Source organism: Urocitellus parryii, chromosome 9 (genome assembly GCF_045843805.1).
Source record: "Urocitellus parryii isolate mUroPar1 chromosome 9, mUroPar1.hap1, whole genome shotgun sequence".
In the NCBI taxonomy this organism is placed as follows: domain Eukaryota; kingdom Metazoa; phylum Chordata; class Mammalia; order Rodentia; family Sciuridae; genus Urocitellus; species Urocitellus parryii.
Genome location: NC_135539.1, coordinates 33,849,914 through 33,865,117, shown reverse-complemented (window position 1 = coordinate 33,865,117; position 15,204 = coordinate 33,849,914). Strand labels below are relative to the sequence as shown.

Sequence of the window (15,204 nt, the reverse complement as noted above, 5' to 3'; positions counted from 1 at the left end):
AGTACTGAATCATCATTTTCAGTTTTGATCCCCAGACTTTACTAACCCTGACTTCAAAAATTATTTCCTATGCCCAGGGTCAGGCCCAGAGGTCTGCTGTATAAACAAGGACTTGAGCTGATAATGCAGCTAGAGCAAAGCACACTTGGAGAATGGGGCCTTAAACTTAACTCACACCATGGTCTTTGCCACTTATTTCACATCTGTACTAACTGTGTAACAAACATCACTAACATATCAACATCAGGAACCAGGAGACCAGGTGTCTGATCCCTGACCTATCCCCTAGTTTGTCCCTACAATGCCTGCTCCTAACTTGGCTGCTTCCACTTGTTTGCAATAAAACCTTTGCTTCATCCTCTGCCCAAGTCCAAACTCAACTGTATGCTGTGTAAGAAGCTGCCCTGAAGCTAGTATATTCTTAACCCCCTGTGATTCTAAAAAACTTGCTTGACCATGAACTTGACAGGGAAAAATATGATTGTATAAGAGGAGAGCTTCATCCAGAAGTAGTAAATTAGAGGGAAGCAAATATTCAGAAATGAGTTCTGGCCATAAGCCATTTTACTGAGAGCAAACTGGGACGAAAATAGAGTTAATGAGAATTATTTTCATTGTGGAATATGTGAATAGTTTCATGGAATATCCTATTGTGTCACATTCACATTGTTATAAATAAATCTCCATACTTGGTATCCTTAGGGAAGAATGGCTCAAATGAAGAGGAAAGGGTAAAAGGGCAGTTAATTTATAGGGGAGAGGGAAATTCATGGCTAAGGGAGAGGAGAAAAACCTTTCTGACAAGGGATACAGAGCTTACCTGGAAACTGACTTTTAATGTGCATCCTCTGAACAAACTGTCCCATTCACAAAAACTCACACCAGCACTATAACTGCATCCTTTACTATCATTACTATCATAACCTCTACAGCAAAATGGTGATGGTCCCCATCACATACTGTACCATCAGCAGGAAGCAGGGGCTCTATGGAGAGCACTTAATGCAGGTCCAGCAGACCCCCTGCTGCCCAGACTCGGGAGGGGGGTAGGCTGAGTGGGGCTCATACCTGTCTTTGCACAGACAAGCTGGGGTCACTCTCAGTAGAGCACCATACACAGAACAAGAACCTCAGCATGTCAAGCCACCTGTAGTCATTATTCCCATGTAAAAATAAATTTGGATAAGACATCACCACCATTTCATGGTGAACCAGGATGACTTCTAATTAAAGGAGGGTGCCTGAGCTGGAGTGCAGGACTCGGCCAAGTCCTCCTGTGTTAGAAACAAAGGCCTTGCCTTGTCTGACTCCCCTTACGAAGCACTGTTTCATAGTTAATTTCACTTCTTGAAGAAAGATTATCAGGTAATTAATGGTTTTCTTTTTTAATATTTTTTAGTTATACATGGACACAATATCTTTAATTTGTTTATTTATTTTATGTGGTGCTGAGGATCGAACCCAGGGTTTCACACGTAAGAGGAGCATGCTCTACCGCTGAGCCATAACCCCAGCCCCTAATTAATGGTTTTCATTGAGGGGTGTGTGTATGTTTCTTTCTTTTTTTGTAATGTTGAGGATTGAACACAGGGCCTTGTCCCATGCTAAGCAAGTGTTCTACCACTGATCTACACTCCCAGTCCATGTGTGTGTGAAGTGATGACTACAAAAACTCACAGGCACCAATCTATTCCTGTCCAGTTCATTCAGAGAGTTTGAATCAAGTTTCCTACTGCCTCACACTCTGGCCAAGAGAGCAGGTAGAGAAATAGTTTGATATAAACCACAGTGCCTTATGGGAACTCTAAATAAGAAAAGCATGAGTTTTAGGGTCATACTTGTGTAAATGCACTTGCTGCTCCCCGGACAAGGAATCTAATATCAGCCTTGTTCCCCTGATTCGTGGAAAAATTCTGCCTTAGGATTTCTGTAAGGTTTAAAGGGGCCCTTGTTGGTGAAGCTCACAAAACCAAGTTTGGCATACATTAGTCACCTCCAAGGCCCCTATTCTCATTAAAGACAGCACCCCTGAAAGCTGGTTAGTACCTGATCCTGGCAGGAACCCTTCCTGTCCAGTTGATGACATTGGTCAGTTCTGCTCAGAATCCTTGTTAGAGAGTAGATGAGGAGAAAGTGCCTTCCCAAATGGCCACTGAGGTTCAATAGTGATAGAATTGGGGCTTCAAGAAGAGTTTTTCTGTTATTTTTCCCACTACTAGTCAGAGGTAGAATTTTCCAGGGAACCTGAACTCTACCTGGGATGGGTTCCCCAACCTGTTTGAGGTAACCCTTTTATAGTATGGTCTATATTTTTTCTTCTTCAAGTATTGGGGATTGAACCCCTGCTTTATCACTGATGTAAAAAAAAATCCTTGATTTTTTTTTAAGTTTTACTTTGGAGACAGGTCTTGCTGAGTTGCTGAGGCTGGCCTCAAACTTCAGCTCCTACTGGTTCAGCCTCCCTAGTCACTGGTATTATAGGTGTGCACTACCTTGCCCAGTTAATCTTGCTGTAGGTTCTTTACATGTTTTTCCTGCAGGTTTAAATAATGCCTGCTTTTATACTTACAATTTAAGAGCAAGTTGCAACATAACACTAATCCTTTTAAATAACTAGGAAAATCCTAATTTTTTAAATATAATACTGTTAGTCAGCTTTTCACTGCTGTTACCCAAATCCCTGACAAGCACAATTTAGAAGTGGAAGCTTCATTTGAGGTTCCTGATTTCAGAGGTCTTAACCCTTGATCTCCCAGGCCCATTACTCTGGGCCCAAGTGAGGCACCATGGCAGTAGGGCCTGGTGCTCAGAAGAACATGGCATCCAGGAAGCAGAGAGAATGGGCTAAGGCACTAGGGACAAAATATCAAACCCAAAGGCAAGTGACCCCAGTGACCTATTTTCTCTAGCCACACCTCATTTGCCTACACTTAACACACAGTACAGTATTCCTTTCAAATTATTAATCCATCAAGTTAGTTAATCCACTGAACTGCTTAGATTGCAGTTCTCACAGTCCAATCATTTCACCTGTAAACATTATTACTTGATCTCATGAGCTTTGGGGGACACCTCATATTCAACCTATAACAAATATTAAAATACGGCTCTCCAAGTCTCTGTTCTAATTTCACCTCAAGCACTTAAAGGATACAAGTTTTTAGTCAGCCCCAACACTACACTTGACTCTGTTGCAAAACAGAATGAAAAGATAAAACCTATTTACTCACTTAATAAGGTTTCTAGCATAATATGGATTTGTCATAAGGAAATTTGTGTATCCTAAAACTAACAATGTGATTTATTTACTTTATGGTCTGAGACCTGAAGATCTCAGGACTTTAAAGAATTCTCAGAAAAACAACTCTCCAAATTCCTGGAAAATCACCTGATCAAAACAGTAGACAACAGTGGCAAATACCAAATGCAAAGATATTAATTTTACCTGAATAAAATAAATCATTTTACTTGAAACAAAGAAAATCAAGTCATAGATGGAGAAATACAAGAAGGTATGAATCAATTTGGAAAAACCAAAGATTCAAGATAAGTTTTTCGCGGCTAATATGAAGAATAATGAAATACCAAGTCTCTTAGACTGCTTCCTGTAACTTGCAAATAGCGAAGCTAACCTAAAAGAACAAGCAAAGAAGGATATCAAAGCTATTTTGCCAAAAGTCATGCCAAGACAAATATCATAAGATGTTATCCCTTGTTAAAGATGCGGGGGAAGGGGGGAGGCCTGGGGTTGTGGCTCAGTGATAGAGCACTCGCTTAGCGTGAGGCACTGGGTTCAATCCTCAGCATCACATAAAAACAACATGTTGTGTCCACCTAAAACTTAAAAATAATGCCTGGGCTGGGGTTGTGGCTCAGTGGTAGAGCACTGTGAGGCACTGGATTCGATCTTCAGCACCACATAAACATAAATAAAATTAAGGTTGGTTTTTTATTTGTTGTTGTTGTTTGTTTTTAAAGCTGTCTGGTGTGTCCTTAAGTGCTGGGCAATGTCTGTATGTACAAAACATATTCCTCATGAAAAAAAAAAGAGGCATGGAGATGCTTTACCTTCTTTACAGCCATACTATGATCTGGATGGTTCATTTTGGAAATAAAAGATTTCAATTTCTTTCTCAATGAAAAAGACGTAAACTCGGTGACCAAATGACTGGGTTAGGGAGCCGGTCAGAAACAGGGAGGGTTGCGCGGGGCGGGCAACATGGGTCAGTGCGCGTGCGCGCGCCTGGCCTAAGCGAGCATGCGCAGTGCCCTGTCCTGGGCGCTGGTGCGGAGTTGGGCATAAATGACTGTGGAGTCCAAAGGAGTTGAAGGAGGTGTGGCGTCGTCTGAGGCGGTTCCTGGCTTGCTGCTCTTTGGCCGTCGCTTGCCCGCTATGACTTGCTCTTCCCCGCGTTCTTCAATCTGTTCCTGCGAGTCACTGCTGTCCTGGGCGGCGACGAGGAGCAGGGAGGCGAGCCGTCACCTGAGGCTCTGACGAGAGTCGCCAGCCTGCGGGGTACTGTCACGGCGATGGCCTTTTGCCTGGTCCTCACCGTGGAGGAGCAGGTAGGTGCGGTTGCTGTCCCCGTTTTACAGATGTCAGGCCGAGGCCGGGAGAGGGGAGACCGTATCCGTGTCTGGGGTCACTTCTGCGGCCCAGAGGTCAGCGCTGCAGGGCAGGAGCACTGGCTGCCGCGTGGAGGACTGGTGGGGCGGGGCCGTTGTTGCCAACCGAAAATCACAGCCTCGAACTTTGCGGAGCCAGGTGCACTTGCGTGGTTCCCACTCTGCGCGGAAGAGCAGAGCTCCTGCTCTGCAAGAGGGAAGTAGGAAATAATGCCCTTCCTTGCCTTCTTGAGCTGGGGGTGGCAGAATTTCTCGAGAAGCAGAAAGGCTCCGCATACGTGTGTTGTTCTGGAGTGTGGAACCAGTGGGGAGCGCCACAGGTGCCTGAAGTCTGCTGGCAAAGGGTGTGGGCAAGGAATAATATCATGGTTCTAAAAAAATAGATTCTGAAGGGGAAAGGGATTTCAGAACAAGAAATGTGATCTGCTTTCCAGGAACTTTCCAGTTTTCAGGGTCAGGTATTTTGGAGATCATTTCCCTATTATGTGTAGACATGGAAACCTGATAGCACAAAACCGATGAAAAACACAAGCACTCAGCCAATGAGCTAAATTCCCAGCCCCCCAGTTTCACTTCTTAAAGGCTGTGGGCTTGAATCTTTAATAGGGCAATTTTGCCAAGTGGTGCACTGCCTTCTGCTAAAATACCTGTAGGGGTGGGTCAGGGTCATTATGACTTCGTGTTGTTTGGTGCTGTCTTTCATTGTTCTGCAGTGATTACAAAATGGTAGTTTCAAGGCCACAGGACTTCTCCTTTTGAGTTTTATCAATGCTCACCATGAACATGTTTGCATCTCTGTTCAATTCTTTCCCTCTTGGTTCAGTTTCATTGTGTGTTGATCTTGTTAATTCACAGATGTACAAATTCTCTTGTTCGAAATTTAGCAAACATGTAGTTTGTTGGTTTACCAGTAGCATATTGTGAGCAGTGTTTTAGCAGCTGACTTTTATTTGTTTGCTTATGTCTTGAGATGCATTTAAATGGAATATAGCAAACATAGAATAAGAACAATAACGTGAGTTAGCATGAAAAGTGAAAAAAGAAAGCCATACTCTTTAGTTGAATTGGTGTATCTTTATATTGATGAAAATTATTATTCACATCATGCTTACCTTGTTTTGCAAAATATTAACTCCCTTTATTTTTTGGTATCATGTTTTACAGAGCAGTTTCTTAGGTTCCATTTCTGACCCTCCCTGTTTCTGGACAGGTGGATTGGCATTTTGATTTTATATGTCATGCACAAAGGGAAGTTAGATTGTGCTGTTGGAGTTCTCACGGTCCTGCTATCAGTTGTTATAGGTGCTGTGTGGGCCATCATGTGTGACAACATGAAAGGTAAAGAGTAGCCTTTTCTGTTTGACACCTATTCCTTTTTATTTAATAGCCTTATTGAGATGTAATTTCCATACTATGCAACTCACCCATTTAAAGAGTACAATTCAGGGGCTTTCAGTACATGTCAGAGTTGTGCAGCTATCACCACAGTCAACTTCAGAACATTTTCATCATCTCCAAAAGAAATCCTCTCTTCACTAGTTAGCAGTTATTCCTCATTTCCCCCCCAGTTCACCCAGCCCTAGGCATACACTCATCTGCATTCTATCCCCATCAATTTGCCTATTCTGGACATCATAGAGGTGGAATTATTGACTTTGTGGCCTTTTGTTCTGGCTTCTTAGCTTAATGTTTTCAAGGTTCATCCATGTTATTCATGCTCAGTATCTCCTTCCTCCTTATGGCTGATTAAGGTTACATTGAAGGGATTGACCTTTTACTCACTCATCAGTTGGTAAACATTTGGGTTGTTTCCCTTTCTGAACTGTTACCAGTAATGCTGCTATGAACATTTGCATGCAGGTTTTTTTAATAGATATGTGTTTTCATTTCTCCCACCTATGTACCTAGGAGTGCAGTTGCTGGGTCATGTGATAACTCTGTTTCACATTTTTGAGTAACTGCCACACTGTGAGCAGCTACACCTTTTATTTACCCACCAGCAGTGTAGAAGGGTTCTAATTCCTCACCAACACATTTTTATCAGACTTTCTGGTTATAGGTATCCTAGTGAACAGGAAATGGTATCACATGATTTTGATTTGCATTTCTTTGATGACTAATGGTGTTGACCATCCTTTTATGTGCTTTCTGTTATTTGGCCATTTTTTATATCAGTTTTGGAGAATTGTCTACTAACATAACAGTATAAACAAGTTTATTTAGCCTTTTATTAATGAGTTAGTTATACTTATTTTGCTCACCCCCCTTTTTTTCATTTTTGATATGGGGATTGAACTCATTGCCTTATAGGGCTAACCACAGTCCACTCCAGTCCTTCCACCTAATCTCAATGATAATTTTTCCTGTATATTCGAGATTTCCACAATATTTTTTTTAAATACCTCTGGAAATATTGGAATCTTCCCTTCTTTTATTGCTGTGGTTCACAGTGAGCTGAGCATTCTGTAGCTAATAAAAAAGTGCATGGGGGGGAGGGGCTGGGGTTGTGGCTCAGCGGTAGAGCTCTCACCTAGCTCGTGCAAGGCCCTGGGTTCAATCCTCAGTACCACATAAAAATAAATAAAGTAAAGATATTGTATCTAACTACAACTAAAAAATGTTTATTTTAAAAAGTGCATGGGAAATTTTAAAAATTGAGCAGGCAGAAGGGCTGTGTGACATGTCACCCTCCAAAGGGTGTCAGGATATAGGCACATGCATATCAAATTGTGGGTGGCCAACTGGAAGGGTAGTGATACAATGGGTGATAGAGTTCAGGTCCTGACAGTTTGGGGTAATGGGCTGAAACATGATGCCTACCCCATCACACCCCTGGTCAGAGCCCAGGAGTCCTCTGCAGGTCATGTTGGTGTCATGGGTTGCCTGTCCCACAGTCTTTTCCAACCAAGCCCTACTTTGTTTAGTCCATCCCCAGCCCTTAATGCCAAGTGTGTCAACGTGAGCCCAGCTCAGATGGTCCCCACATGTGGGTGATTGGTTTAGGAGTGGATATGGGACCCAGAGTGGGCCACTGAAAGTCAGGAGCATTTGCTGGAAGTTTCTGGGGAAGTGCTTCCTTGCTGCTGTAGGAGAGATCAGCATGGGCTGTTTTGGGTGGTGTTGCTTCTTCACTCAAACACAGAGGAGGCAGCCCCATGAGAAGCCTGATGCCCATCCACCTCTCACAGCCAGTCTCCTGTACAGCTCCTTCCTGCCTTTAAACCAGGTTGAGTTGGATTTTCTATTATTTGTGGCTAGAGGTATCCCAACTAAACTTAAAACAATGTTTTATAAAAAATGTCAGCTTAATTACTAATTTGTTACAAATAATGAGTATTAAATGTCTCAGTAAAATTATTATTTATATTTCCATGAAGAATACCATAAAAAAGGTAAAAAGCAAACAAGAAAACCCAATAGGATAAAGCATTTGTAACATGAGAAACAAAGAAGCAGTCTTCTCAGTATAGAAGGGCTTTAGCAGTGTCTAGGAATTGAACCCCCAGGCAAACAACATGAGCAGTAGAGAAAGCAAATTCAACTGTATAAAATGTTCAACCTCAATCACAAAATAAAATCTCTTAGTACATTGCCCGATGAGGCTGGATAGAATAGGCAGCTTTTTCCCCCCAGTGCCAAGAATGGAATCTAGGTCTTCAGCATGCCAGACAAGTACTCTGCCTTGAGCCACATCTCCAGCCCTCAGGCAGCTCATTTTGTTGGTGAGAAAATAAATTAGCCTGTGGGAAGCTAATATGGTAATGAGATTGTGTGAATCCTTACCCTTTTTTTTCCTCTATATTTGACTTGTGCAAAGCAGCACTTGTGGGGATCTTCATTATGGTACTGTTCCTAGAAATAAAACACCAGAGAACACTATGTGTATCTCAAAGGTCACTGGTTAGGTGAACTGTACTTTGTCCATGTCATGGTTTACTGTGCACCTTTCTATGAAAAAGTGATTGCTGGATTTGGATTTATGGCAGGCCTATCCCCCTATACCTCTGATAGTGTCCATTCCAGAGCAAGCTGGCCCAGAACTACTTTTCACCTCTGCCCTTAGACTGATGGCACTGAAACAGGTAAAAAAATAGAGAGAGAAAATAAGGAACTGGGGCTGTGGCTCAGCAGTAAAGTGCTCACCTATCCTGTGTGAGGCACTAAGTTCAATCCACAACACCACATAAAAATAAATAAATAAAGGCATTGTGTCAAACTACAACTAAATTTTTTTAAATAGAGAAAATAAGTTATGAAATTAAAGGGGGATTTCCTATATACTAAGGTCCAGGATATTGTATGTTATTTATGGCTGTTTTCCATAGAATATAATATGTATTGTTTATGTACAGACTCTCCCTGAAGGAGACACAGCTACTGGCTTATTTCTAGGGAAGGGAACTGAAGACTAAGGGTTCAATGGTGGGCTTAAAATGTACTTTGTTATTATTATCATAATCACCATTATTTTGTATACTAGGGATAGAACCCAGGGCATTATGCTGCTAGGCAGGTGTTCTACCACTGAGCTACATACGCTTCAGCCCTAAAATTGGGTTTTTACCTACTTGACCTATTTGAACTTTTTACCCTTTGTTTGCATTACCTGCACTGAATCAGCGAGGTTTCCCTTCTACAAATTTTAGTTTCAGGTCTACTTTTTAAATAATTAACACATTGGTAAATCTTATTCTTGGTATGTGTATAACTTCCATTGCCCTTCAATAATCTATCGCTTGAGCCTGAAGTCAATGTATTTAGCTTTGGGCTGATATTTCTCTTTAAAAGAAATATCACACATTGTAGAGGGAGCATTTGGAACAAATATAATTCAGTCATCTGTATTCAAAGGACCAATCCTCTTTTTCTTGGTTATAAATATATGTAAGCAAGTGTTTTGGGGAACATTCTTGAGATTATTGTGGTCATTTCTTTTCTTTTTTATTATTTTGTGTGGTTCTGTTTGTGGCTGTCTGTCTGGGAACTGGACCCTGGGGCACTTGTCCACTGAGCCATATCTCCAACCCTTTTTATTTTATATTTGGAGATGGGGTCTCTCTAAGATGCTGAGGTTGTCTTTGAACCTCAGCCTCCCAAGTCATTGGGTTTACAGGCATGTGCCACTCTTCCTGTTTGTTTGTTTGTTTGTTTGTTTGTTTTGGATTTAAGAACCTCCCAGATGAAATCCTGTAGTTGTCACTGAGTGAGAGGTTTAAATGGAAACCTCTGTTCTCTTTGCTACTATGTTTTCACAGAGAATGTCCTTGATAGGTGAAGGCTGCCATTCGCCATGTTTGGCTTTGGTGATGAGACATCATCGTCTTCTTTTCTGCCTTTGAGCCTTAAGAGCACTTGCTTATCTCCAGCCACAGAAGATGTATGCAGTGACCAGAGGCATTGAAGCTCAGGATTCTGTGAAACAGGCCTCTTTGTTCCTCTGCCATCAGTGACTGTGCCTGATGCAGGACCATAGGTCACTTGAAGCAGACAGGTGAGGATGTTGCACCACAGCTGTGCTCCTTGGTAGTGGGTCATTGCATCAGGGCACCTACTGCAGAGGCAGGTTCATACCTGCTTCTGTATCTTGAGAGGAAAGTGAAGGTCCAAATAAAGATGCCTTCCCAGGCAGGTGTAACTATGGAAAGGGACCTTCAGTGTCTCGTGTCTTTTCTGGAACCTTGATCTGAAGCACTCTATTTTGCTTCCTATACATATGTGTGTATTTCATTAATGCAGCATCTGTAGCTGTTGTCAATTTTGGTATTTTTAGCCCAGGTGCTTGAAATAATGTCAGGATGGACGGTGTTAGGTGGTCCTTGTTGAGAATCCCTGCTTTCCTGGAGGCAGTGTGGGGGTACTGTTTTCTGTTCTCATGGGAGGGCTATTAAGGGATCTGTTTTTATAGGTCTGCACCCTTTATCTGTCTGAGAAAGAGAAGACTGTTAGAATAAATATTTTAAGAGCTGGGCGCAGTGGCGCATGCTTGTGATCCCAGTGGCTCAGGAGGCTGAGGCAGGAGGATCATGAGTAGTTCAAAGCCAGTCTCAGCAATGATGAGGTACTGAGCAACTCAGGGAGACCCTGTCTCTGAATAAATCTCAAAAAAAGGATTGGGGATGTGACTCAGCGGTCAAGTGCCCCTGAGTTCAATCCCTAGTACCCTCTCCCCTGCTTAAAAAAAAAAAAAAGGATTAATTACTTTATAAAATCTGTCTGTCTGCCGAAAATAAGTCCAGAGGTTGCCTAATATTTTAAAAATGAGACTAACAGCGGATAATTTTTGGAATTAAATGCCATTTCTTTACCATGTCATTCTTTACATCTTTGATTTTTTTCACTGTTATTTTTGTTTTAATCATATGGCATTTTTATTTTGCTTGAATTAGTGTTTATCCTTGCTTTTTCCCAAAAGGAGAGAGTTGATGTTTTACATCGTATTTAAGCACACAGGCCTCTACTGATACTTGGATTTGTTTGAAAAATACAGTAAAAACGTCAGGTCTCAATGTTGGCTTTTTCAAAGGGTCTCACACATCAGAATTTTTCACTTCTGGAACTAGAGATGTTGCTCAGTGGTAGAACCCATGCTTAGCATGAACAAGGCCTTGGGTTCCATCCTCAGTGTGAAACAAAAAAGAATAGTTCAGTTTCCAGAGTGAGGACCACATGTCAAAGAGCCTAGGTCATGTAGATCCACATTATATTTTAGAAAGTACCTCTTATGCTGTCTGAGCCTTAGTTTTCTCATTTGTACAGTGGGTAATGATTAACCCACAATTTGTGAGGCTTAAAGAAAAACAGACATACAGGATTTAGGATGGTATTTAGAACAAAACAGTCTCCTGTAAGTGCGGAGCTTGTTTTCTTGGATGCTAGAACCTGGGGGACTGCATCCTGTTTGCCTGGGACAGCCCTGTGGTGTGCTTGTTGCCCCAGCATGATTATTAACAGTGCCCCCTTTTGCTCTCAGAAGTCTCCCCATTTGGACAGTGATTACATGTACACCCCAGTTAGAACCCAGAAGTAGCTTTAACCCCCACTGAAGCTGAGAAACAAGTCAAGCTTTTTGTTGTGAGTCAGGCTTCACTTTGTCAGTTGCTCTTCAGTGTGTGCAATGTTTACCAAGCACAAGTGGGAGGAATCCGAGGTGGGTGTGGGTGTGTACAGATGTGTGCCCCCTTAGCTGTACTTGTGTGAAAGGGAAGCTCTTCTCTGAGGAGGCAAGTGAGCCATTGGTTATTTTCTGTATTTTAGAAACCATTTGTAACCCTGCATCACAGAAGTCAATGTCTATGATGTTGTACATCCACCCAGCACTCTTTATGTCAGAGATTGGTCTAGGCTTCTCTGCATAGTGGTCAACTTCCAGTGTGACAGGACTGTTGTGAATGGCATTGTGGCAATCACCATTGTCAGGTGAGGTTTTCCGTCTTATTTAGTTTCTTCTCATCACAGATGCATTTGAGAGTCAGGTGAACAAGTCTTTCTGAGGAACAAGACAGGTAGCCCAGTGTCAAGAGGGCTTCTTAACAGTGTTAAAATCAGACTGAGTGACGCACTGGTTTGTATATGAAAAATAATTCATATTACCTTATGCATTTATTGACTTTTTATTTCTTACTGGTTCTTGTTTTTCTGCATTCCCTCTCTTGTAAGAAGGAAGAATAGAGCTGGGCACAGTAGCACAGTGCTATAATCTTAGTGGCTATGGAAGCTGATGCATGAGTAGTCCAAGTTCAAAGTCAGCCTCAGCAACTTAGTGAGGCTTTCAGCAACTTAATGAGACCTGTCTCAAAATTAAAAAAAAAAAATTAAAAAGAGCTTGGAGTGTGTTCAGTGTTTAAGTACTCCTGGGTTCAATCTGTATTATCAAAAAAAAAAAAACAGAAGAAGAAGAAGGAAGAATACAGACAACCAAAGCAAAGGCAAAAACAGGGTTTTCTAAGATGAACAAAATACTGAATTTATATAGCATTGCAAAACCTAAATTAAATGAAGTAATACTAAGTTTTTGGAATGTTTATGCTCTGGAAGTGAGAAACAAAAGATATCTGTTGTGTAGAAACAAAAAGAGAAAAAAGTGATTTTCCTCTGGGGCCTGGCAGTAGGGTTTCTGATCATTCCTCCTCAGATTGATGAGCCTCCATTCATTTTGAAATGAGGCATTTGAACCTTTCACCTGTTTTACAGTATGTGTATGACTGTGTAAATGAAATTTAAACTTCTTGCAAAGTTGGGGTAACTTTTCCCTACATCCTTTTCTTTTGACATGTTCTGGTTCTTATTTTCTCTTGAATGTCTCCCTCATGCTGTATTTTATAGAACTACTTCCCTAGTAAGCAAGACATCTTGCTGGCCAGGAAGGCCACCAAGAGGATTGTGGAACATGACTTCATTATTTTTTTTTAATTTTTTAATATTTATTGTTTAGTTTTCAGCGGACACAACATCTTTGTTTGTATGTGGGGCTGAGGATCGAACCTGGGTTGCACGCATGCCAGGCGAGTGCGCAACCGCTTGAGCCACATCCCCAGCCCCGACTTCATTATTTTTAAAAAATCCCTTTTAAGATGGTGGTGTGAGTAGCGCCTGGTCTCAGTGCCTAAATTAGTTCCAGTGCTTTGATGGGAACATGTCAATCCTGTTCATGGTGTCCTCTTGTGAAAACAAACAGGCACTCTTGGAAGACAGGCACAGCAATTAGTGAAGGGAGTCATTGAACATCTTTGAGACCATCCTCAATAAGTTCTTCTTCAATGTCTCCATAATTTTTTTCCTCAAGAATATGGACCTCCTAGAAGAGAATGTGAAGATGGTCAGCCTCAGGAAACACTTTCTGAATTTCAGTGGTGACCCTCACCAACTGGAGGAAATCCAGCTATGCCTGATCCAATGTTTTGACAGAAGGAGGTGAAACCACAGCAAGCTGCTGATCCCCATTTCACTTCCGCCATAGAAACCAAGAACATCCACTTCATATTCCATGCTGTGAAGAACTCGATCCTGCAGGAGAACCTAAGGGACGTAATGCTACTGTGAGAGAGGAAGCCCCCTCGTGCCTTTTTGAGGCTGCCTGCATGGCTATTAGTGCTTGTGGCCTGTGTGGTTCTGCAGGGCTTCTTGGACACATCTGTCATACACCTGGGTCAAGAAAGCTGGACTCCAGCCCAGCCATGAGTTCTAGGCAAGAGGACATGGGAACTCCATGTTAGCTTCTGATTCTGGGGAGTGGTGAAATACTGAAATCCCCGTGCTCACTTTGGTGTTAATCTGCAGTACCAACAAAACAGCCTCTTTTTTTTTTTTTTTTACAGAAACTATATTCCTTTCCAGACAGTTTAATCAAGAATTGTGTGCTCAGCTACATTCCCTCAATGAGTGAATTTTACACCCATGGTGGGTAGTTTAACGGGTTTTATACGTGTGATTTCTACAAATCTATTAAAAGTTTCCTTAAACGACATTTGTCTTCCTGGGTTGTCACCTCCCATCAATGTGCCAGTTCCCACCACACAGACTGCTGCCATACAGTGTGCCCCTGAATGAGACAATCTACTGACCTGTGTCAAAGCAGAACAATGCACTTGGGGTGGATCTTGAGTGCAGGGTTACAGGCTTCCTGGATAAGTCTCTACCTTTGACTGGTGCCTCTCCTAAAGCAGAGGTCTCCTACAGACCTTGATGTAGACAGAATGCGTGTGTCAGGATCATACGTGGGCAAGTGCATAAGTGCACAGCTCTGGCCCAGCCCCTCTCCTGCCTTTCCTTCACTGTGCCATCTTCTACCCTGGTGCTGACCACCCTGGCACTTCTTCATCACACCTAGACCAGTCTCACATCCTACCCGGTGTTCATTCAACAAGAGTCAGTCATTTTTCAACTTAATAACTATCATATGCTCAGACCTATAAGTGTGGGTGAAATATGAGAAGTCAACAGGACCAAGGCAGAAAATGCTACAGGTGACAAGAGCGTAAACACATGAGGTTTCCCACCTAATACTAGCCTCCCCTCTCTGTTAATAACATCAAAGCCTCAACTCTGGCTCTCAAAAATATGGAATTGATGTGAGCATTAATGAAGTGCCCAGTCTAATAGGTTTTTCTAAAACCTCCAGTAGATGAGCGAAGATGGGAGGCTGGATGCTCAATATATGGATATCTGTAGGGACATGTAGCCAGGACTCCCAGCCTGTCCTCACCTGTCACATTCCACATGACAAAAACACTCAGGGTCACTCCAGGTGAATTGGGCTGTATGAAATAATCACACAAGGGACAGAGGTACCTTTTTCTTTGGGGTCCTGTGACGGCTCCTCTGACCTTAAGGGTCCGCAGAAAGAGAGAGCGAGCACGTGCTGAACCTTTTTATTGAGGAGAAGCCATTCAAATGAGGCATGGGGTCAGGTTTCAGGGGGTTAAGTCTAGATTCATGATGTCTGCTGTCAGCAGGTTGACTGACATCTAGGAAGGCCATACCCAACGGCAAAGCAAGAGAAGGGGACACACAAAGGGAGTTTCCATGGAACTTTCTATCCCAAGCAGGGCAAAAGGGTAGTATTACAAAGGAATAGGTAAG

At 42.2% G+C, this 15,204-nt stretch overlaps 1 protein-coding gene and 1 pseudogene across 1 annotated transcript in view; both read left to right on the top strand.

Moving 5' to 3' along the window:
- Positions 1-4,307: 4,307 nt before the first annotated feature.
- The window catches only part of LOC113193555 (sperm motility kinase 3A-like), a 47,470-nt gene continuing 36,573 nt past the window's right edge, over positions 4,308-15,204 (top strand). Inside the window, exon 1 of the mRNA XM_026404183.2 lies at positions 4,308-4,566. The gene's annotated coding sequence lies outside the window, so the exon portion shown is untranslated. The remainder of the gene's footprint in view (positions 4,567-15,204) is intronic.
- LOC113193556 (guanine nucleotide-binding protein subunit alpha-12-like) lies at positions 4,531-13,665 on the top strand (annotated as a pseudogene).